Here is a 25,423-nt window from a genome sequence, read left to right as displayed (position 1 = left end):
TACTCTTCCATCATTAAAATGAAAGAGTCTTCTATGTGTAAGCTGCCTACCTCCTAAACCCCTTGGTAGCATCATGAGGCACAAGATGCCAGCCAAGCCAGAGTGATTCTTTATCCATTGACCCTCTTCTGAAGTGCCTCAGACCTGGTCAGGAAAGTCAAGTGGAAAGGCCATAATCCTGAGGAAATTTTCTAGTAGAATAAATCATTATCCACAGAGGGAGAACGTACAGCTCCATGATTGGGACCAACACACCATTATAAATAAAAGCAGGAACTTCAACAGCTCACTAAAAAAGAAAATCATACCTTCTTACTCAAATCCATTTACAGAAAGATCAATTAAACCCTGTTTTCTTAGTTAACTAAGTACAAGAAGCTGATTTTTATTTATTTTGAAGACTGTGTGAAAGCTTTTGTGAGGTGAGTGGCTCTTAACAGGGGATAAAAGCAGCAGGCAGTAAGGTCAAAGTGAGCTGAATTCCCCCCCGCCACCAGCATGCAAGCACATGAAATGGAAAAAAAAGAGCCAAACACTGCAGTGTCCAACCTACAACATTAGAACAACAAATCTGGTACTGCAATCCAAGCGAGGCAACTTCAGTTCAAGAGAGGTTCTGCAGCTCCTCAGGTGCTCTGACTTCAGTGGTGGCGGGGAAGATGGCAGTGAAGACAGAGCCACAGCCTTTTTCCACCATCATTCTTGGAAGTTGCATGCAAGGTTGCAGGTTCAACCAGAGAAGGTAACACTAACAAGCAAGAGCACAAATCAGTGTTTTTTTTTTTTTTATCATCATTGTTTTTTCTTCCAGGCTAGTATTTGTGACCATTTACTGTGGCCTAAAAAATTACTGCATGTGGCCTGAGCCACGTTACATTGTTTTAATTGCCTTCAGCTGCAGTGTGAGGAGCTAACAGCACGTCAATGAACAACTGCTGAACATTTCTCTAGACAGCATAATTTGATCTTGATGTGAGGTCAGTTAGAGATGGACCAACCTTCCACAGTAATTGTTAGTTGAAATATTTGAATTTATTAATAATGTAAACTATATTTTATTCTCTCTGCAATGCCTGAGGCACCTGTTGGAGGACAACACTCAGCAACAGTGACATGCCACAGTAACTCTACTGATGTTGCAGATTGCACGCTTGTATAAAGACATTGAGTAACATCACTCATGTCAACAGACAGCAAAATCTGTATCACATGCCTGGAGTCACATCCTGTAACCGCTGGAATATAAGAAAAAATGGAAAATAAGAAGTTGTCAGACAGCTACTGCCACAGCTCACATCACAAACAAATGCTGCCTGATGTCAGTGGATCCCTTATAAGAGGAAGATTATCCCTACAGTGTAAATCCAAATGGCTTTCATCTCGTACAGCAAATGTATTGGGCTCAACTCAAAAGCTACTGGGAAAGTAGCTTTTCTTCAGCTTCATTATGTGTAAATATGAGTTATAAACCAGGACTTCAAAAACCTTTTTATTGGCTTTTTAGCTGTTGCAGCAAGAGCACCTGGCATCAACCAATGCTGCTTCTCTATCGCCTTGTACATCACTTTGAAAAGGTCTGCAGAGCACTAGCAATATAATTTTTCCCACCCAGGAACTTCTATTTTCAGCTTCAATTTCATATCTATTCCCATCCTCAAAACTCACCTCATATTGCATAAGTTCAGTAAGAGAACAGACAGGACTTGCTCTCCCCAGCTGCTGTAAACCCACAGAAGGTTCAGAACCCATGCAGGCCTGAATTAAGAGCTGCAAAGCATACACGGGGTAGAACAGGCACTGACTTCATGAGGAACACTAAATTCTCTTGCCTGCTTGTATTGTTCGGCCTAGCTACCAACAATCTCCCAAACCAACATTATTTAATTTTTTTTTTTTTTAAACAAGTGTCTGTATGAAATTTGCAACTTGAATGCATCCACATCTTTCTCCATCTCCCCTGTATTCAGCACTTAACCTTACTCCTTCCCGTAGGATTTTCCAGTTTAGCAATATTATTGCATTCCAAAGATCTTAAAAATCTATATAATCAGAATCAAGTCATTTTGCTATAGACACTGAGAAAAGCAATATAATGACATATATACTGATTATAGCATATGTCAGCCTGACCTTTCTGTCAGATGCTTCAAACCACCCTTATTAATCACCCTTTGTGATCACAGCTATAAACATTCCAAGAATTTTTATGTTTTACCAATTTGCTCCTGTGAGCTGCTCTTCTTTTTTCCTCCAATCTGTGGAAGCTTCACCTTAAAATTTTAGGTTCAGAAGATTTGTTTTTCCTTTTTCAACTGCAGTCCTTCCCCTCCCATTCCTTACCTTATTTCCATGCCCTATCTGCAAGGCATGTATTTTGTGCCTTTTCAGACAAAGTCTGTTCATACAACATAATAGACTGAAATTTTTTTACATTTGTTATAAAACAAGTAATACATTTTAATAAGACTAAAAACTAGAAAAACTGTAAACAAATCTTAGTCACTTTGGCTTAAGAAAATTGTGTAAGGGGAATACTGTCTATTAAGAACATAACCTGATTAAACTATTCAACCTGTAGTAAGTATAGCAATGACCATAACATGAATCAAGAATTCAAGTTAAAAAAAGAACAGAAAGAAGATTATAAGAGCTGAAGTCCCTGAAGTCCTGAGGGCTCTAGGGCATGATAAAAATTTGGCCTGACATAAAGTATCTGTTCTTTGAGTTGAGGTTGTTCAAAGTGCAGACTGGAAGAGTAGTAGATTACAGTTCACAGTATTGAAACACAGTACGCATTCATTACACCTATAGTTTCATAGTAGTTGAAACATTCTTTATATTTTTATTTTGAAAAGCAATGAAGCCTTGTATTTTTCAAAGAAAGCCTATACTCACCAGTATTGCAAATTCCAGTCAATTTTTCAAGGGATTAGAGCTGATAATAGACAGAAACCCTACTACCAGCTTCACTACCAATGCAAAGCCGTAGTACTACGAGATGTAGCAGATAGTGATTTTTGATGAGTAGTGAGGTTTACATACTTTTTAAAACTAACAGTAAGTCATTAAGTTTGCCCAGGCCCTCACCAAACATGAAGAAATACTTGTACATTCTTCCATGCAGAAGACTTGGAGACTGTTCTATCTCATGTGAACATAGATATGAATTTAGTTGCATTTAGATAGTTAGCAGGGAAAATGCTAACTATCTGATATCTATTTACAGATACACTTAGCAGCAGAACCAATACGTACCTTTGGTTGCAAAACCAGTATGGTCATGACCAAGCACGGCTACCCAAAACCTAAAATGTTGTTTCTTTATCTTTATATTGCGTGCACGTTTTACTTTGCATGTTTCTTTTATCCTGCTTCCTGTAAGTTGGATTCTTGTTTTTAAGACGCAATTATATAACAGTTAAGTAAGGGGAAGGTATAGAGAAGACTGATCCAGACTCTTGTGTCTGTTTCTACCTGTACAGAAACAGGCAAATTGCAACAAGGGAAATTCTGCTTATGTATAAAAACTTGACCATGACAGTGGTCAAATACTGGAATTGGTTGCCCACAGTGGCTGTGGAAACTATTCCTGGAAATAGTCAGAATTCACCTGTGCAAACACCAGATTGTTCAGGGGAGAGTTTTGAGCATCTCCAACCTCCTGCTTGAATGACACCCAAAGTCACTCCACAGCTGTTTCAAGCTGAATTAATCTGATTCAAGAACTGACAGCTAAGTCAAAGGACCATTTTAGCCCATAAAGACATCAAACAGCTACAATCTAAGCAATGAGCAATTCTTTTATGTTGGACACTCCTGAAAACATGCTGCATCTTTTCCATAATCTTTCAAGGAGTAGCACATGCAAGACATTGTCAGTCTGAAATAAGGCCACAAGGCTTGTTTCCTTTAACAATTACCTTTCAATTAAGCTTTTATGATGTTCTTATTGATAGTGATACATTTAAGTATTCTACGGCTTTTTAAAAGCATAAGTTCCAAGTGTCTTGCAGATACTGTTGGTTATTTTAATTCATGTTTGCTTTTCATAAGATAGACACTGGTAATTCCTCAGCAGTTTGCAGTGATGATCCCTATAAAGATATAAGGTCCTAAGTACATAACACCTACATAATTCCTAATACTATTGTTATGCAAATTCTGAGGTTGTTTATACCACAAAGCATTTTGGCAGCCAGAAAAAGCCAGTTGTACCAGAATTTTGTGCAAAGTTGAGCAAAAATGTGCAAGTACAATGCCCAGAAAAGGTAGGACTGGAAACAAATCCTCAAGCACACAACTGGGACCAGAGGGTGAGCACCTGTACTCTAGAAATCAGCTACAGGAAAGCCATAGGGTGTTTTCTCAATCTTCATTACTTTTTCCTCAAAGCCAATATTGTGTATTTTACTAGAATTGGAACAATTATTATGTCATAAATTTCAAAGCATGAAGAGATTTAATCCACGTTTTCCAATATTTGAAAGTAGGAAAGAGTTTTCATTCTCAGCATGAGTAGAAGGTAATAATAAAATTCAGGTGACAGAGCAGAATGCACAAGCATGACTTGTATTAGCAACTGGTGACTCCAAGAAGTGCTGTGGTTGCTCCAGTTAGAACTTTAAAATTTGTCTCCTCAGTCTATTTACACTGAACAGCTGCTTAGCAATACTTAACAGATTCTTTTCTTTTAAGAAATTTCACTTCTTTCCAACCTTGGATGAGAAATCCCTCAAGAGATGAAATATTGAGGAAAATGTTTCTGTAACTTTCTCTTCTGAAGTTCTTCTCTGGAAGTTGATTGAATTCAAGAGACTAAGAAACAAAACACTATTACTGAGTTACTCCATACGCACACTTCAAGCCCCTTCTAATCTTTTTGTCTAAGCTTCAATGATAGGTGTGCCTAGCCAACTAGCTGAGCCTTTTTCTTTCACACCACCATAGGAATTGAGTTTGAGAGCACGCCAGTCCCCCCACTTGCTTTTGCTGAGCAATACTGCTAAGGCAGCCAGTTGGCTCAAAGTTAAAGCTGAAGGCCAATGTGCAGGTAATACAAATTCAATGTAACTTGGGTCAACCGCAATTTGAAGCTAATGTAGTAAGGCAAATGAAGTATTTGAATCTGTTCCCCTTACAGTCCAGCTCATTTTTTCCAAGCACAATGGTCCTGGTCAGCTTGAGCAGAGACACAGCCCAACAGACCACACTTCTCTTCCAGATTCACATCTCTTCCATCCCTCTGGAAGGACTGACCATGACAACCAGCCACTAAAATTTCCCAAGACAAAGTGATATCCAGTAGCTAAACAAAAGTCCTAAAGCAAGGTCTCCTTAAGACAAAAAAAATACCGATTAGAATTTTCTAAATAAACGTTTATGTACACAGCTATTTCTCCTTAAGTCTTATGCTCAAAGAGCAACTTCTTGAGACTGACTTCAGACCCTCTTTTCATCAGTCTTTCCTCCTGGACCATTACAGGTTCCTCTTTCTTCTGAAGAGATATTTTTGCTTTTGAAACTGTTTCAGTCTGCCTGAAAGACAGGGGCCAGAACAAACACAGGCTGAATACACACCACAATTCTGTTCCTTCTGTTAGGTGGAGAATTTGGGGTGGAGGGTGGGGTATTATTGTTATTTAAATGCTGTACTGGTACCATTCCAGTGGCAAACTTTCTAAGTCAATATAGAAAAAAAATATTATAAATCAATGTACAATAATGCCTTTGTTGATTGAGATTCACTTCAGCTAACTTTCAGACAAAGAGATGCCTCCAGTGTAAGCTTTAGTGTTCCCCTTACACTCCCTCTGTACCCCCCAAAACAATGAAGTGAATCATTGTGTTTTTTTTTTTTTAAAGGGGTGATGAAATAGGATAAACTACTCAACCTCTGACTTTAGAAGGGGTGGCCTAACTCCTAGTTCTTCAAAACCTGATATCCGAAGAGCTAGATCCCACCTTATAGGGTTACTAGATGTCAGCAAACTCAAAAGACGAAGGTAAATCCACATCATGAGGACAGAAACGATGAGCAGGAATCTGTCCTCCCTGCAATCTCCCCAAAGCAACCCAGTGAGGAGAGAGCGTACCCCTTGAATAGTGAGTGGGAGAGGGGGATCATGACAGCTCCATGGGCTCCTGTCAGCTCCTGTAACAACCTTCAGAGAGTAACTTAAGACAGAAAACCTCCCCATCCTCCTGTTGCATACTGGTTGCCACTTTCTCAGAGTCCTTCCCTAGAGCTATCTGGACTCTGTGTTTAGGCACTTACACTTTGTATCTTCAAGTCCACAGTATTCTTGGCAATTGTTGACCATTGTTCAGGCCACCAGCAGGTAGAAGGGCTCTCGGGAAACATTCCTTATTCCCTGTGACTGACGTGTTGTGATATGCATTTAGTTACAACACAAAAGAAGGCAGACAACTGTCATATGTAACCAAAATCATCATCAGCAAAAATAACACAAGAAAGGCAAGAAATGAATAAATCACTGATTGCAAACCAGCACCAAGCCAAAAATACTATTCCGTTTTTCCCTTTAGGATCACGATTAAAATCCCCGCTTCCATATGGGGGACCAAATTTACTAACTTTGGGAATGTTAACAGAAAACCTTTGGAAGGACTAAATGCTCAAACATAAAATGAATTTACTGTAAGTGACTCATGCCTGCACTTCAGGAAGCTTAGGTAATATCTTAACTCATTTCTCATTTGGAAGTGAACTTTTTTGCTTATGAGATAATTATGAAAGTAGAACTATAATCCTAATGATGCTGATCCTAATCTTAGGGGGGTTATTTTGAGCATCTCCAAATCTGAGTGCATTCAAATCTTTAGACCATTAAAGCAACCATTAATTTCACTCTATATTTAGGTCCAGATTTTTTGAAAAAACTTTTTTCCCCCCCATCACCCTCCACCATTTCTGAAAAATAAAGTTCTAAAGCAACCTGCATTAAATGGCAGTCTTTTTCAGCATTGTTTTTTTTTTTTAAATCATCTAAGCAAGGACATCTATATACAGATATGGATTGGTTTATTTTACAGATATTTAACTTACAGACAGGGACCAGTATCAAATGCACTAAATCAACACAGCAGCCTCACTAACCAGTTTTATATCAGGTGATCCCAAAGCAATGAATTAATTCCATCCCCCCCCCTCCCCCCCACTTCCACTGCTATTATGCTGAAGACTGCACTTCAATACACACCTAACAAATAAAAGGCTTCCAAGTCTAACTTCAACTCCATCAAAAATTACTTGGATACAGCCACGTATGTAGTGTTCCCCAGTGGAGTTGTCAGGATAGGGACAGCTTCGTATTTGCTATATCATGCATAATGATAGAAATTGCTAATTATTGTGGCTATTGCTAAGAACAGAGAACACAGACATGCTTAGCACTTAGAACTTCCCTAAAAAGAAGTAGGTTCCAGCCTAAACCCAACACAAGAGTCTTCACTGATTTAAAAGAAGAAACACAGTGGGTGAAGCTGCTGTTCTGCCTTTTTAGTAACACCTGTGATGTGTTATCTTTTCCCAGACACCGACATTTAGGCTGTACCTGAGAGCATATCCACACAATATGATGCAGTGCCTCTGTAAATCTGTGAGAGGGTGCTTAGATTATCACACAATTACAGACGCATCACAGGAGCATAGCACTGGGGATAAATAGCCCTGTTGAAAAGCAGAAGGTAGTATTCAGAGGAGTGTTGGCTCCTTGTTCAGCAGATATGCCCTAAACCTGGATAATATTTAAAATACATTGCTTCTCCTTATCAGCCATGATGCTAACACTTCGCTAGCAGTTTCCACAAATCTTTCATTGAAAATCTGATCTAACAAAAGAATTAAATCCAGCTTTAACTTAGAAGATCAACTTTTAGAGCACCTTTGGTGCCACTTCCTTTAAAAAAGTGGAAAATATTCTGGTTTGTTTTTCCTGCTGTGAACCAAGGCCCTCTTGTGCTTTTGAGAAAGGCAGTGCAAGTGCCAGGGATGTGTTTTCTGCTGATGAGCAAACCCTCACTTCTGGTTATGTTTTACATAAGTGATAAATTTTTCCATTCATACCTGACATGAGACAATTATAAATCCTTGTTTCCACTTGCACTAAATGGATCAATTCCATGAGCAAATAGATTTACTAAGGGCACCTCTTCCCTGCCCCTAGATGTTGCATGCGCATTTAAAATATTTTTCAATCAAAAAAATCCATATCAAGTTGTGAGCGAGCTTAGTAGCTTCGAAATATCAAAGTTACTTGGTGTTCTGGAAACGGTATTGCTAGCAACATGGGAATAAAAATGGACAACTGATGTGGCTGCAAATAAGTTCTGATTATAGATAATAAAGTTTGATTTAATATGTAAATATGTTCCTATAAATAAAGTTCTGCTGGGCTACTTGAGCTAGATTATATCTATACAGCTGATCTATTTTCATGCTAAACTCCTCCTTAATACAGTGTTGAAACAAATGGAAGTTTGGCTAATCTAGTATTCAGTTGAAATATACCTCTGCCCTTTATTGTATGTTTCCTCATAGCTTAAGAAATTCACAAACAAAAAAGGCAGCAGGGACTACACTTCCTGAATCCTGCATGCACACTGCTGAGCACCTGCACACCAATGAGGAGACACAGCTCACCTGTAGCTGCTGCATCGCATCCCTGACCTCTGGCACCTATCCTGCTTTTCTGTTAGCACGCAGGGCTAATTTTCAGAAAATTTCAGGGATATTTACACCATTAAAAAAAGGCAATTCTGGAGACCTAAAGTTTGTGTCCCACATTCCCCCTGCATCCCCCCCTCCAATTTCTTTGCCATGGCATACCCCTTCCACTTCCATCCACAGTTCCACTCCAGGGTGGAAATCACCCACAGCAGAAGGTAAGAACATTTTGGATAGAAAAGCTTCTGTGCTTTTTCTTTTTTTTTTTCTTTTTTTACACATGTTCTTTCAGGTTTTGTTTGGTTTCTTTTTTGTTATGTAAACAAATATTAGAAAAGTGCCCAACCCTAAAATTTATGCAGATACAGGAGTCAACAAGTCAGGCAAAAGAGTGGATTGCCTCACACCCCTTCTTTACACAGGCAGTTATGAACAAGACTTACTGTAGTATATCTGAGAGATGACTGAAAACAGGCGCAGCTCCTCCTGCTTGGACTGGATCCTACAATAATACCCCTTCACTAGACTAGAAGTGAATCCTATAAGCAGTTCACACTCCTGACTCAAGCACAGCAGTGCTGCATTTCCTACAGTTAAAAACTAATAGGAACTGGCAACCCTACGCCTTCCGGGTAATTGAATTTTTATTGCCTCTAGAAGTTTGCTTGTCCATTTGCCTCTGACTTGACTTTCACACAGCTAAGGTTTCTACCTTCTTCCCCCTCCACATCAAGCAGCATTTACAACTACTTCTGCGACAACCCAGCCATGATATTATTATGTTTAAAAGCCTTGATGCTTGGATTTTGTTCACATATTTCTGATTTTTTTTTTGTCTTGATACCAGCGGGGAGTTTCCATCACATTTTTGTTAAACACAGATACATGAAAGCCTTCACTGAAGTGGGAATTTTGCTCTTCAAATTCTCTACAAGCTCAACTTAGTTGTAGGCACCAACTACATAGATGAAATAATAATGATAATCTTGAGACCTAAGGAATACAACAAAAAGATGGTACCAAGGACAAACATTTGATCATTCCCCGACTGTACTTTGTACTATTGAACCTTCTGCTGTTACTTGCTCCAGGGCTTTTGCAGCACAGTCCCACTGACCTACTGAATAGTTAAACTTTTTTTAATTAAAAACACCTCCAAGTCCACTGTCATTGAATCAACTGGATTTTTTTCTACTTAATTTATTCACAGCAACAAGAAAACAGACCATCTTGAAATATCTATGAGTATTTTTGCTGTTTTTCCTTATACACACTTGCATGGTTTTCTAGTTTTTGTGAAAGCCCTGACCTCCCAGGAGGCTAAGAGGCTTCTTCAAAAACTAGCCATTTATTCAAACAACAATAGCAGCAGGAGTTATACTAATGATAGGAAGTGACAGGAGCTAGCCATATCTAGCATTCGGTAATTTCTGACTCAGCTGTGACAAGTTCAAGAGTTCTTAGAAAAATTTTGCATAATGCCATGGGTACAAGTATGATCAAAGACAACTAATGCCTCCCTAAAGTAGCTAGTCATTGCCACTTAATTTTTAGTCCTAGACATGGTTCAGGACACATCTGTTAGGCACTTAAACAAAATTAAGTTCACCACACGAAACCCACAATGAAGGGAAACTATTAAGAAGAATTTGGTAGCAATTGCGGCAGCAAGCTGCCATTCGGTTTTGCTCTGCGCAATTAGATTTACTCACGTGAAGTTCGAGTCACTTTACATGAACTCAAGAACCACTTCTACCCGTGCAGATGGAATGTGCTGTACACTTATCAGAGCAATAGGGGCAAATGCCAACTGTAACTTCTACTTAGATGAGTCAGGTGCCATCAGATGAAGAACTAGGCTCATCATCTCCAGTGGTACCTTCTTTATTCAGTAGTACTACGGAACTGTAATCCTTCCTTTTTTCCGCATGATAAAAAAAGTAGGGAGACATCCTCAAGCCAGCTCTCTTCACCATTCAGTTGGTGAAGATGGTCACTTCAGAAGATAATATGATCTGTGAAAAATAGCCTCTTAACTGAGAGTTGTCAACAGCTCCTGTGAGGAATTAACTCCTTAGCAGATAACATTAGCATGAATATGCACACAGCATAGATATCATTCTGCAGTCCTAGGAAAATTTTCTTTACTTTTATCAGAAACACTTCAGAGCAGATACTTCCCAGTGCTTTGAGCGTACATGATGTATGAGTAGAATCTGAAGTAAACATTAAGTTATTTAGTCAGAAAAGACCATGCATTTTAACAAAACTGTACTTTTGGAAATATGGGAAGGGGGTACATTGCTTGCAGTGAAGGAATATAAAATGTCATCCCCTGCATACTTTTCAGTAGGCTGCATAAATCTTTCACATGATCACTTAGATTTCAATGTGAGAATTTATTATACAGAAAAAAAAAGGGTAAAAAATCCCCCATGCTCTGCAAATGCCCTTCCTGGGAAATGATTTAGTAGCCAGTGGAGTTTGTCCTGAAACAGCTTCAATCCCTGGAAAAGTGGCATCACTACTTCAGGTTTTTCCCTATATCCTTTCCACAACTGCAGATTACATCTGAAAATTAAGTCAGCTGAAAGCCATTTTAAATACAGAATTCAAGTGCTGCCTCATCCAACCTGAAGATTAAATTTGCTTATTATTCAAATGCTACTCTAATAAAGCACCAGTGGAAGAAATCTTGCATTTTTCCCCACACATCCTGTTTAATGCCTACAAGGTTATTTTTTTTTTACTGCACAATGGAAGATTAATACAGAAGCTTTACTGTAGCTTTGGACATGCACTAACAAGGACTACTCTGCCAACTGATTCTTCATCTGGTCATATGCATAATATTGCAAATTTAGTTATTAACTTTAGCCGTTCCAGCTAGCCAGGACCATGAGTTCAGAGACTTACAAATTAATCCATGCAACATCTGAGAGGACTCTGAAATTCTACTTCAGCTCCAGTTTAGATTAAAATAAAAAAGCTTTCAGAGGTCTTAGAGTCATATAAAGTTCTACCTACAGAGATCTCCTTTAATTTATTTGGGGGGCTGGTAGTACTGTGCATGTTAGACCCGTTGTCTCAAATCTGTTCTTGTCTACAGTTTCTCTCATAGAAGTGTTTGCAACTGCCAAACCATACAAGCTTTGGTACTTGCATGTCTTCAGTACTAATCGTAAAAGTGAATCAAATGCAGTAATCCTTCAGTTCAAAAGCTGCCTCATACAAGCTCGTAGGTTTCCCTACAGACAGGAATATCCTCTATTAATCTTCTGGTGGCTTCAGGACATTAAAGTAAATAACCTGCTTGTATACCTGTCAGGCAGCAGCCTGGCAGATACAAGCAGCTTTCAGTGTATGGCTTTAAAATTCAGGATCTGCTCCCCTAGAGTTAAGGGACTATCACACAGCACGAAGCTGGCTATTTCATTCATAATGCATCCTTGACTAAAATCAGCACTTTTTCCAAGAGATAGAAAAATTAAACAGAGTGCTTAACAAGATGTTACTCTCAACATCTGTTGCCAGTGCTTAAAAGGGGAAAAAAAAAGTACACTTTAGAGCCCTAACCAATTTCAATTGGCAAAGGAGAGCTGTCTCAGCAACCTTAAGTCCCTTCAGGATTCAGGAAAGTCAACAGATAGGTTAGTCTAATTCTCTGCTGAGTCTTCTGCCCCCAGAAGAGTCCTTTTTTAGGACTTCTGACAGAATCAACAAGCCCTAGACTTAAAACAGTTGTTGGGCGTGTTACCCTTTGGGTAGAAGGCAGACCAAATGGGATGCAGAAGACATTGGGGTGAACACAAGTTATGGGGACTACTAGAAACACACAAAAACGAGAACATGGAAAGCATAGTCTTCATGGGATTGCAGATTGCACTGTAGGGTTAAAGGATCTTTTAGTTGCAGCAGAAGGAACTGGATGCAAGAACAAAGTGCAGAGCACTTGGGAAACCTCAGTGAGGGTCTCTTCATCCACCATAGAGAAGGGCAGCAGAGAACTTGAGGTTAGTTTTTGGTAGTTGCACTTCTCACAGGACTTTCATAGACTCTTTACAAGAGCATAGAAGGAACCTTTACTTACGTCAGAAAGTAATTCAGCAAGAAACATCAGGAAAGAGCATATCCCTATAAACATGTATAAAGAATCCACAATTCCATTTTTCCCTCACCACTGAAGGAAAAAACTCAATACAAACACCAGATTTATAGCACAAGACTGCACAGTAAGTCACTGCAAGGGCAATAGTGTTTGAAATAGTGAAATCAGAAGAGCACAGACCTTGCATGGAAACAAAAGAACATAGACGACCAGCTGAAACACGCGCTGTCTTCTTGCAAAACTCTGAACAGTTTAGCATAAAAAATCTAGGTATAACATGAATATAAACAACAGATTATTGCTGTATGACCCAACTGTAATACGTTAACTTCATTTTTGATTTATAGCCTACAAGTGCTTACAAATGCAGTAAGCATCCTTTTATCCACCCAGGAGTGCTGTCTTACCAGCTAGAGTTCTTCAGGTGCAAGAGTATTCAAAAGTCAGTGAATTTTCTCCACTGATCTTGCCACAACACCAGCTGCAGAGTCATGCCTTTAGTTGCTAGAAAGCAAGCACACCTGCTTTATTACTCCAGCTAGCAAAAAAAAAAAAAGCATTTTTAAACACAAGAACTAGCTTCACCCCTAGCTAATTCACTGTAGAGTAAAAGTTAATATTTTGGAGCTAGCCAAGCACGCACCTATCAGCACTGTGGCTGGTTACTCTAAATTTATGTACACATTTATATCAAGACTAATGTGGCCCTTCATTTTTTTTTTTTATGACTAGCTGCTTGCGGTGAGAGCTTATTTTCTTCATAGCCATACTGTATTTCATAGGCTACCCATCTGGCCCTGTTAAAGCAGCCTCACAGAAATACAAAGATATGCAAGTAAAGCTACATTTCATGGCTTAGGCCCATAGCAAGAATTAAAGTTAAAACTGCTTATTCTACTCTTCAAGCTATTTTTAAAACTACTTATCCCAACATGCACATTACTCATCATTTATACGATACCCAACAGGCATTACGCTAAAATGAGATTTTACTCTCTGTTAGGTGATGGCATCTCGTGAAAAAACATTCTCCAGCTACCAGAGAGTGGTTGTTATTCCATTCTGAATACCTGACTTGGTAACTGACATTGGGAGCATTTGACATGAATACGTAGATATGTGAAAAAGCTGTGCTCAAAACAAGACAGACTATGATGAAAAGGTCAAGCCTGACAGGCTAGAAAAAGCCTTAAGGTTCCTATTCAAATCAGATTTGAGTTTTCTACAAAGGTCACTGTCACTGTGAACTATTTCAATTTTCTTCATTAACAGGCCTCAGGAACACTTTGAAATATTATTGCTCTAAGCATTTGAGGAAATCCTTAGAAGAGATAAGTTATCATTGCGTCACCAACACAACACAGCCTCCATAGCATGTCAGCTCCTGAGATCAGAGTCTTTTCTATATCATCCATCTTTGTGTGAAAACTTAGAAAGTGTCTCAATGTTCAAAAAAACACCCTATAAATATACTCAGTTTAATGAACACTCCAAGTATGATGCAAGACTTTTACAATCAGCGTTCCAAATACTCTGGTATTTTTTAGTTATGAAATAAGCCAATGATTCTTATACTCCCAGAATACACCAATCAATGGTCATTATAGCACTCACAAGAGAAATCAAGATGCTACTTCTATTTTTGACTGCTTTTCTTTTTTCCTAAGAGGCTTCTTCAAACATCCTGCTAAGATGGCACCTTGCCTGTTCAAGTCTAGTATGACAACTGGCATCACAGGTGAGATCTATAGCTATCAACTAAAGGTAGCAATAAGTCATTTCCAAAGAATAACAAGATACAAATTTGAGTAAAAAAAAGCCTTCAATACTGATGTGTCAGCTTAGGAAGAACTACACTGATTCAATATCAGATTAGTCAGAAGTCTGGATAATAGAAAAAGAACAAAAGTTAACGGGTAGCTTGTAACAACAGCTTGACAAGATAGTACTTACTGATCAGTCATTTCTTTGCTCTTAGATGCCTACTTCAAATACACTGACACCAAAGTATGGCCAGCATGAAGACTTCACAGGTGTCCATTTCAGCCAGCCACCAGGAAAAGATTTTTTCTGTCAAAGTCAACATCCAAGACCATATGATGGGATTTCATAAGCTGAATCATACCAGAAATTGCAATCGTACCAAAAATTGCAATACAATTTCATAATAAAGCAGGTTTTCCTGAAATGTTCTTACATGGCACAGGTCTGGGCAATACCATTTGAATCTCAGGTGGTAGTAAAATAGCAATGCTGCTCTTGACAAATTGAGTTTGTAGGTATCTCACAAGTGCAGGGGAGAAAACGCAGCAACATACCCACAGTACCACAAGCAGTCCAGTCTTTCAGGAATTAGGAAGTATGGCTAGGACCAGTCCTTTGCAAATGTCACCTTTCAACAGTAACACCAGGAGCTACACTATGGTCAATATATGTATCCCCCACCCCCAGGACTTAGCAAGGTCTACTGACAAAGTTGATAGCACCCCATAAGGATTCTGCAGGAGGTCAGGAAAGGTACAAGTATGGCAGTCACTTAAGTGACATGAAAGGAAAGTCAGAAGGAAGTATTGAGTGGGCTAAAACTCAAATCCTACATAGTTCATTAACTATCTACACTGTCCTTAGCCTGATGGTGCCTGCTCAGATGACATGTCTGTACCTTTGCCTTGGAAATTAGTGGAAGTGGAAGATACTTACATTTCAGGTTTAAAAGTCCAGCATCCTTTACATACAGACATTTAGGGCAAGATACATAGATACAGTACGTCAGAGTCTGAAGAGCTTTTTTTAAATTTTTAATTAGACTTCTCACTTTTTATTTAAGTTGTTTTAGTAAGAAAAATAACATTCATGCTTTCAAACAGGTGGTCTCAAATTTTGCAGTCCTACCCGATTCAGTCAAGTCTAGCTGGAGACACATCAGAAGAACCTGTTTCTTCAGCCTGACTACCTTGAGTAGTTACACTTTACGTTGTGGAGGGAAGAAGCACACTTGGATCACAACAGTCAATGAGCCCATTGGAGGGGAGGAAGAAATGAATAGGGAAAACCTGTCTGAACTATTGAGCTTACCAAGCCTGTTTGTCTGAAGACAATAACCTGTGTGAAGACCTTGACTATCAACAGCTCATATGGTGGATGCAGCAGAACAGCCACTTCTCCAGACAGGTCCAGCTCAAAGTCTGTTTCCTCCACTGAAGCATGGAACAAGTATATCAAATATTTATGAGGAAGTTATGAAAAATCTGTTTCGGTATGAAGCTAATTTCTCTTTCATGTTGTAAGTAACTGCAGAGTTCATTTTAGATCTCAGGAGCCTCTCATTAAAGTTGAAGTCTTCAAACTACTTTTATTTCAATTATTCCATATTGCATTAAAAGCACTCTAAAATCATTGATTGCCTTGAAATAACAGAAAGAGGTAGAAAGATACAGCAGGCATGCATGAAAGGACTAAGCTCTTCCCTAGAAACCAATTAAAGAAAAATTGAGTCTAACGACCTTCCCCCTTCTATAAACCTATTTAGGAAGAGATCTCAAACAGTTCGCATTCCTACCCAGTTCGGCATCCTGGAAGTGTGATAACGCTACTGGAATAGCTGCAGAGTGATACAAGTTAGAGAGCTTCTACTTCACCTACCTTAATAAATAAATATCAGTAACGCATTTGTTCACCCTGACAAAAATAAAAGTTTATGGCAGGTGTCTCCACATAGGCCTAACATTCTGTGCTTTGTTCTAAGGTTTAAAAATCATACAAATAAGTTTTTTATTGAAAAAAGACAAAGACTATGATACACTACCTTTTTTTGTATTAATTACCTTCAAAAAGTATACAGCTCCTCTGAAAATTAAGGGATGAAGTTCTTTAGCACTAATACACATTTCACCTAGATAGTAAGACACTAAAGTACTCACTGTACTCCCTGATGTATTGAATACAGTTCACCCCCTATCCTAAAAGGAATATTCGTACTATTTATACCATAGCAAGCTTCCAAAAGTGCCATTTGAATGCTTTGCAACTTCATAGAAAAAGCTGCACAAAGGTTGAGATAAATATTTGCATTATTGGTAGAATTGCAGAGTACAATTTAGTACAAGACAGCTTTAATCACTCTGTCTGTAAGAGTTAGACTATACATCTAAACAGTAACATGTCTTCACCTCTCACTGGGCAATTGTTTTTCCTGTCTTCCAATCAAGTACCTTCAGTTCATTTGGGGACAGCACCTCTTTGCATCACTACCTGGCTAATTTTAACATACTTGTTGCAAAACAGATCCCCACACCACCCTGTTACATCAACAACATATGGTAGACACAGGAAAGCTATTACAGCAAGAAAACTAATTATTCCTCAGTTCAGACACCTGTGGACCATACAAAGCTATTTTGCAGATATAGAAGAGATGTGGGAAAAGGATGGACATTCATAGACAACATACGCAGCCAAGGGTTTGTTTGCTGGAGCTGGAAGTTCTGCTTGCAACCTTACAAAGTACTTTCTACAAAAACGAGGCAGTCCTCAGCAAGTTGCTGCAACTCCATTCTATATAACTTAAAACATTATCTCTATTCTTTCTTCCACAATCCAACCTCGAGATTCAGTAAGTCAGGCATATGGCAGGCACGCAGAGCAAACAGGACAAGCAAAGCACTTACACTAGAGGAGGGTTTACCATGTCTGCTTAGGAATCAAAATATCCCGAGCTGGAAGGGACCCGTAAGAATCATTGAGTCCAACTCCTGACTCCATACAGGTCTACCCAAAAACTCAGACCATATGCCTAAGAGCACAGTCCAAATGCTTCTTAAACTCCAACAGGTTTGGTGCCATGACTACTTCCCTGGGGAGCCTGTTCCAGTGCATGACCTCCCTCTCAGTGAAGAGCCTCTTCCTGATATCCAGCCTGAACCTCCTCTGTCACAGCTTGACTCCATTCCCTCAGGTCCTATCATTGGTGACTAGAGAAAATAGTTTTGTGCCTGCCCCTCCACTCCCCCCTTGTGATGAAGTTGTAGGCTGCAATGAGGTCTCCCCTCAGCCTCCTCTTTTCCAGGCTGAACAGGCCAAGTGACCTTAGTTGCTCCTCGCATGTCTTCCCCTCTAGGCCCTTCACCATCTTAGTAGCCCTGGATGGAGGAAATCTGGACTTCAATATGAAGTAAAACATGCTGAATTAGGACAGCTGCCAGAGAAAAGTACACAAAAATTTCATTTCAAAGTCACGTGAGGATAACTGGCTAGTCAGCACAAATGACAGTGTTCATTAAACACTGGTTTAAAAACAAGCAAGTCTCCTCTCCCTCACTGTCTCCTCCTGCTGGAGGAGGAGTTTTCTCTCCTACAGCACACAGAGAAGCTGCGAGCATACCACAGAGCCAAATTCACTTAAACTATTCTTGCTGGCAGGATTAGGGAATTCCAAGGTCATCACACCATGTTTCCAACAAACCAGAATACAGGCACAAGATGAAGATGTTGTTCAACACCCCACAGTTTACTGAGATTCCCAGTCATTAAGGGACAGTAGTAGGCATGTTAGCAAAAAACACCACCACCAGAGGCTGCTCACATACCACTAAGGTATTATACCTCTAGTTGTTGTTTAAATAATAAAAAAGGCAGATTTTTTGGACTGAATTGCCTACTTGCATGGACTCATCTGTCTAAATCCCAACAATACTTCTAGCAGTGCCGCTTAAAGATGTCAGATACAGCTGTATAACCCTTTTTATTAAAGAGTAACTATTTTACAAAGCCCACAAACCAGATATTCCATTTTTAGAACAGCCTTGTAATTTATTCCTATAAAAGGCCATTATTATCAAGTGATCTTACCTCAAATTGGAAATAAAGAAAAATTTGCCCAAGTACACCTTTATAGGCCTTCACTCTGGCCTACTTCCTCTACTTCCACTGAAAGCCCCTCATTAGAGCCCAGTAGCTGAAACCTACTTTATCACAAACGAGCTACAGCTTCTTTTCCCATATAGCTGCACACTTAATTACATAGCTCCTTGACTTCTCTTAATAGAGTCAGGTACTACCTCTTAATTTATCTGAAGACGAGAGTCACACATTATTTTACCATAGGCATACTGCTGGCTCATTCTCCACGTTCCTCTAAGCCTCTAAAGCAGCAGGGACATCCATGAGGCACCTCTCCCTCCTTCAGAAGCATATATCGGAATACTCCAATAACATACAACAGCAACATAAACATGCCTATACCTTCAGGATCCCCTATCATTTTAATTATGTTTTTCTAAGCCTCTCTCCTAGAGCTTTTCTCAGTAAGAAAGCCACAGCCCCTACCTAGCAACTCCTGTCTGCTTCTTTACCTTGCCCCCATGCTGGAGAGATCAGTAAGTGAGCTCCTGCTCATCCTTTTCTTCTTCAAGGGACATATAACAAGCAGACAGAAATTTCCACCCCTTAAAAAAAACAAAGCCAGCAAAACTTACCTTTGTGACTGCAGGAGAGCCAAAAAGCACATGACAGCCCTCAGGAAACCACAGAACCAGCACGAGGCCTTTCTTCTAGTTTCTAGGTTCAGGTGCCACCTCACCCACCCACCCCGTCAGGGCCAGACGGGGAGCACCTGGGAGGGCTGCCTATATTTTTCTATTCAGGAAATAAGTTCACAGCAGTTTCATTTCTCTGTGTGTATGTGTGTGTGTCTTAGGAAGACCTGGAATGTCAGTAATATCATTTTAATAAAATCCTGCCCAGTTTCCATAGGTATTTCACTTACAAGGGAGGAAGTTAATGGCATTCTTTTTTAAAAAAAAACGCTTGTATTGAATAGCTATCTGTGGTGAAGTTATAGCTTGGGTTTTTTTCTTTCTCTTTTTCAATTTATTTCCTTTTTTATTATTATTTTAATATGATTTATGAAAACTGGTTCTGTGTAAACTGGAGCAATTTTTGTTTAGTAAGATAGTATATCGCTCCTTTTGCGGAAAAAAAAAAAAAAAAGCCCTAATTATCTATTCTGGACCAAAGAGTTAATCTGTGGTGTTTCCATGTGTCAGGAAGAGCTGAATAGTCTTCTATTGATTTAAACCTTTTGTAGATCCCGAAAATTTGAAGATTTGTATATAGATTTGTATATAGCTCATGAAGCTTGAGATACCAGAAGGGAATTGAAGAAGTAAGACTCAGCTATGAAAACATGATGTGCTAGCACCAGGGCAAGTTAATCGAAAACAAGACTAACCTTCTAAACAGATGGTCTGTGCCAGTTCTTACTGTAATTGAACCTCTGTGTTGTACTTTCAGCTGAACTATGGCTTTGTGGTTTCTTCCTTCAGCCAAACCAAGGCACTTACAAGGGTCATTTCGTGTACCTCTCAAAATAAAAATAAAAGCATATTGTAGTTGTGAATGTGTTTTAGTTCTCCTTTACTTAAAAATGCACAATTTTTATACACCATGGTCCAACTGGCAGCCCCAGCTTGCTTCCTCCTCCCCAGGGAGAAGGAAAGCATCTTGTCCAGTGAACTCAGCCTGAGCTGTGCCTCCTCCTGGTTCTCCACCAGCCACAGTTGGCCACGGGGAGCAGAGAGGCAGCTGCTGTGAGCGGTAAACCCTCGCCTTGTGCCCCTAGGCACCAGTCCAGCTCCCTCTACAAGCCGGCAAGGCAAACCAGCTCCTTGCGTTAGTTCTCCCACTCCCAGCAGTGAGAACCAAACACAGCCCACAAGGCATCCTAAAACCCAATCTGTCCCTCGCAGCTGACAAAATTGGACCACCCTACAGATAGGAAAAGAACACATTCAATGTGGAAGTGCCGGATCTCTTTCCGTTAGATAACATACGTTTGGGGTTGTTGGGAAATGTTGCTTCTTCACTTCCTTGCGAGAAGCCTAGTTACCATATGTGCATTGACGTTATCTTATTGCCAGAAGCTAAAAAAGTGTGGGTGCCAGTGTGCAAATACCAAATAATAAAGGAATCCCCCAGAGATGTCTGATTCAATTTCCTCAGTAGTACAAGACAAACATGAAAATTCATTGTCTTGATTAGCTTTAGTGCAGGGAAACATCTTTCACAGCTGATTGTAAATCTTCCAAACAGTCTCATTTAGCTTTTAACCTTCCTCTCTTTTTCATCCATGTGCAGATTATTTCAGCCCAGACATTCATTTATTTGAATAGCCTAAGACGTGTATGTTGGCTCCAGTCAGAATAGGAAGCCTCTGAAGTACACAAATAAGACCAAGAACATTGTGCGCATACTTCAGAGTATCTTAGTACAAATGCATACTGCAGATACTACATACATCTTAGAAATAATACGTCCCCATCACAAATAAAATACATCTTCTTTCCTTAACACTGCAACTGTTCAAACCAAGGAATGATTAAATATTTTAAAAACTAAGAAACGCATGCTGTGTTTTAAATCACTTTTCTAAGAACCTCCATGTCACTGCGATAACATAAAAACTAGTAATGTGCTGTAAGCAGTGCCACTGGCAGTCACAGAAAGAGGGGATGAGTGTTGTGATCGAACGAGACACTTGCAGCACATACATACAGCTGCATTATTCCTGCAGTCACCGCATCTTGTCTATCAATGCCAACTTCTCTGTCCTTCTATTATTTCCTTCGTGATTTTTTCCTTCAGTTACCAAAGGAATTCTTCAGATGTCGAGGACTGTTATTACCAACAAAGAAATCATTATTAACATGTTTTTCCAGATTTCTGCTAATGCAAATGATCGTGAAAATTACTGATCTGACTTCAAAAGGCATATGGGAGATTAAAACACAAACACAGCACCGTTATCTCACTCTGGTTCCTATCAGTATTCCTCCTCATAGGCTGGGAAATTTAAAATCAAATTGTGACATTCTTCACAAATGTGAAGGCAAAAGATAAGGAATCAAAATCTCACAAGATATAGTTCCGCCTCAGATCTCTTTGGCCTTAATCATGTTTTAGAAACATCTGTTAGCTATAAAGTTTAAAGGCTCTTCATGAAATAACTAAAATTTGTCATCTCAGAGGTTCAAAACACCCCCCAAAAATCAGATGTGTCTTTTTTTCCACCACCTCTTCCTGATGGAAGAGGCAACAAAGAGGCAACAAAGATCAGCAAGAATATTTTGTTTCTGTGTACTTCGTTCACACACATTTCCCATAAGATCTTAGAAGAATTGTGAAAACTAATGCCTTCCTTCAATTAGATTTTAAAGACAAAGATTCATGTTGTCTCACTTTAATTCTTCAAATTCTGATCTAATTTTCCTCTGATAGTCTGTGGGGAGACACGGGTATGTTAAACCAGCTATTCAGTTCACCTACCCTAAACTCTCTCAGGTTGGGACATACAGTCTGTGGAGATATTTTCTTTCTTCATAAACAACAGCCCAAATAATTCATTGAAGTTAGATATCTCACTCTGAGAAAACTAAGCCTACAAAAAAACTACCTAAACTCTTCATCTTAGATTTTCCATAAAACTTCACAGAGGGAAGAAATAATTAGTAAATAAACGTTATCACCAATACTTTGTCAGTGTGTCATCATAGAGGTACGTATTTGGACAGTTCTGTTAGCTGGCTGGCATTCAGACACCATGCTGACACATCCATTACAACTGCACAGAGCGACCACCATTCCTCCAGAAAAAAAAAAAAAAATCTGATAGGAAATCATTGCATGATGTGTTTTTTGATAGCTTTAATTGCAATTACAAATAATGAATATTTAACAACAAAAGAACAAGTAAATCAGTTTTTAATGTTTTATATGTGTATTGTTATGAATGCATCCAGTACCTACCATTGTCCAGAACTTCCAGCCAGAGGCAGAGGAACATTCCTATTCTCCTTAGGGAGAACAGAACAAATCTGATCCTGATTTCAGCAGGGACTGGGATTGGCAGCAAAGGGTCTGAAGTGAAGCAGGGCTCGATCTTCAAAACAAGGCCTCCTTTGGGCAATTCTTTCAATTCATAACAAAGGTCACAACTTAATTTCTTATGCATTTTGTCTTCCTCCAGCTATTTTATTATCAAATCAATAATACAGAATACCAACGGTATTGGCACAGCCTGAAAATACATCTCTAGACATCCACCAACCATTGTATAAGCATATCAATGCCTCAATAAGTACAAATGACACACATCTGGTCAACCTGAATCAGAGGACAAGTGTTGAGGGAATCAAGTGAAGGCTGCCACCTCTTGGTGAATTAAATAGCACAAAAATTGGTTTATCTGCTGGAAAATGACACACTATTTGTATTGAATTGACACTTATTCATCTGAAAGTATGCAATCAGTAACAGATTCTTTATGTCACACCACTGTAGGTTTTATTGTCATTAAAAATTATCTAAAATTATCTAGAAACTTCAATGAAAGCCAAGATTACAGAATTTCCAAAAGATGTGAGCTTCATGAATTTCCATCCTGAAGCATATCTAGAACTGTCAAATGGTAGTACTTGTTGTGGTGATGTCTTGTGTTCTAAACAGATGATATACAGTGAACATCATTAAAACAGTCTACATAAACTTGTATACATAGCATATCAAATGCTTAAGTCTGAAATACTCCCTTTACCTGATCTAATGTCTAACGTGAAGTCATTGGTAAACTCCCCTTCAATTTCTCTCTGTAAAAATAACCTTTAATAGGTGACAATAAATGACTTTATATAGCATGCTTAGCACATACTCAAGCATGTTAGCATTTTTTTCTTTCCCTAATTGAAGTATAAGATTGATTTGTAAAAAGTTGACAATTCCTGGTTATTTTGGTTTATTTTCATCTATTTCAACACCCAGAGTTGACTGCTCCAGCCTTTTATTTTCCTTGGCAAAAGTTCTGGAGCTTTCCTAAAAGTTCTGTAACGTTCATAAAATCCCCAAGTCAGCAACAGCAGCACTGCAAGAGTTGCTGCTGCTGTTTCTGTAATGTCCTTTATATTGAATTAAATCTAATGATGACTCTGCAACATCTCAGTAAATATCAGCATGTATTTGAAATAACATTTGTCTTGTATTTTACTTACATTACCTTAATCCAGTTTGTCTTCACACCTTACCATGGACAGCAATCCGACAGCAACATAATCCATGTACTTTTTCTTCAGGTAAAATCACATAAATACAAAGTCAGTGCATCCAAATGCCATTTAACTTCATTTCTGTAATATTTCTGCTTGACGAAGAAATTATTTATTCATCTGACCATTACTAAGATCAAATTAAAATGCAGCTTCTATTTTACTGTAAAGCAAGAGCACTATGCATTTATTAGCATATAAATACAATTACCACAATGATACTGCTTCTGCTGACACTCTGTATTTTATCTTAAGAAGCCGGAGACATAAATTCCACCTGGTGACTGGACAAATCCCATTCCAAGAAATCTGAAAGAGGACAGTTTCCCCATCTGCACTTCTTCCCCTGATTTTGGGATATTGGAACAGGGGTGAGGAAGAAGGTTTATTCTAGTTTGGGGAGGAGAAAGAAATGCTGTACTTCAACATCCCCTGAAATTAATGATAATCTCTCAAAAGAAGGTCAGCTGAGTCCTACATGTTGGCTGAAGTGGAAACTCAGTTCCTGCTTTATCTTTAATACCCTTTCAGGTAATCCTAAAGGCCCAGTCCTTGCTGAGGTCAGTGCAGTTGGGGATTTGGGTCGAGACAGAAATGGTGGCTAAATGCTCAGGTAAGTGCTAGAACCACACAGCACTATGTTCACAGTTCTGCTGGGATTAGCTCCGCTAGAAGTCTCTGAAACAAAATTTTTAAAATTATCCATTATCTCTGATAAATCCATCTGTGGAAATGAAAAATTTATGCTGGGCCTCTGCAGTGTTGACAGGTCTTTTAATAGGCCTACACAATGTATTAAAGAAAATTTTATCAAAATAATTGCTTTGAAAAAGGCACACTTTGACATCACTCATCGGCTCTGAGTTCAGAGCTGACAATGTCACATGAAGCAGTATATCCCACTTCAGTTCAGAATAAGCACCACCAGATATTTATGGAATAAAGAAAAACGTTTTAGTATAAAAGAAGTATTTAAGTCTTTAATGGGATGGATTACCAGCTCTATCTCAGAAGAGGTGTACAGACAGATACAAAAAAATTGTTGCTAAACTGACATTGAAGAATTATTCCCACTATGGACATGTCCCGCAGAATAGAATTAATCTGCTCGTAGTGCAAATATTTTTGCTTTTAACTACAGGCCTCATTTAAGCAGTATGCTAAGTTCTGGAGCTAATTTTTCACAGAAGGTCTGCACAGTATGATTTAGCTTAACAATATCCAACTCGCCAACATTTTTTTTCTTCTGAAAAGCTTTCTGACTTCTAAAGAAAGTTTGCACTCTAAATTACACTTAGTGTACAGAAAAGAAACTTGAGTGTCAGCATGGAGACTTTGGTTTCATAACAGCAAAGATATTCCTAGGAGAATGAAACATTCTTGTAGCTTCTTAAATTCTGTTTTCTGTACTACAGAGTGTGAATTACTTCCACAGACATAGACTATATAGAGTATACCCCTTAGATGTCATTTTCGTATTATTTATATATTTATACCTATATGTATAGGTCTGGCCTAGTACATGCAGAGCTTAAC

General features: G+C 38.9%; 1 protein-coding gene across 2 annotated transcripts in view; it reads right to left on the bottom strand.

Moving 5' to 3' along the window:
• The window catches only part of LOC308193751 (uncharacterized protein), a 182,737-nt gene that overhangs the window by 125,459 nt on the left and 31,855 nt on the right, over positions 1 to 25,423 (bottom strand). The window contains exons 3-4 of one of the 2 annotated variants that reach the window (XR_013949895.1): positions 23,834 to 23,908; positions 21,976 to 23,286 (exon numbers count right to left, since the gene is read on the bottom strand). The gene's annotated coding sequence lies outside the window, so the exon portion shown is untranslated. Of the gene's footprint in view, positions 1 to 21,975; positions 23,287 to 23,833; positions 23,909 to 25,423 lie in introns of those variants that run through there. The other variant, XM_080588773.1, reaches the window with a different exon arrangement.

Source organism: Anser brachyrhynchus (genome assembly GCF_964034855.1).
Source record: "Anser brachyrhynchus genome assembly, chromosome: 4".
In the NCBI taxonomy this organism is placed as follows: domain Eukaryota; kingdom Metazoa; phylum Chordata; class Aves; order Anseriformes; family Anatidae; genus Anser; species Anser brachyrhynchus.
This window is presented reverse-complemented; position numbering and strand designations above follow the sequence as displayed.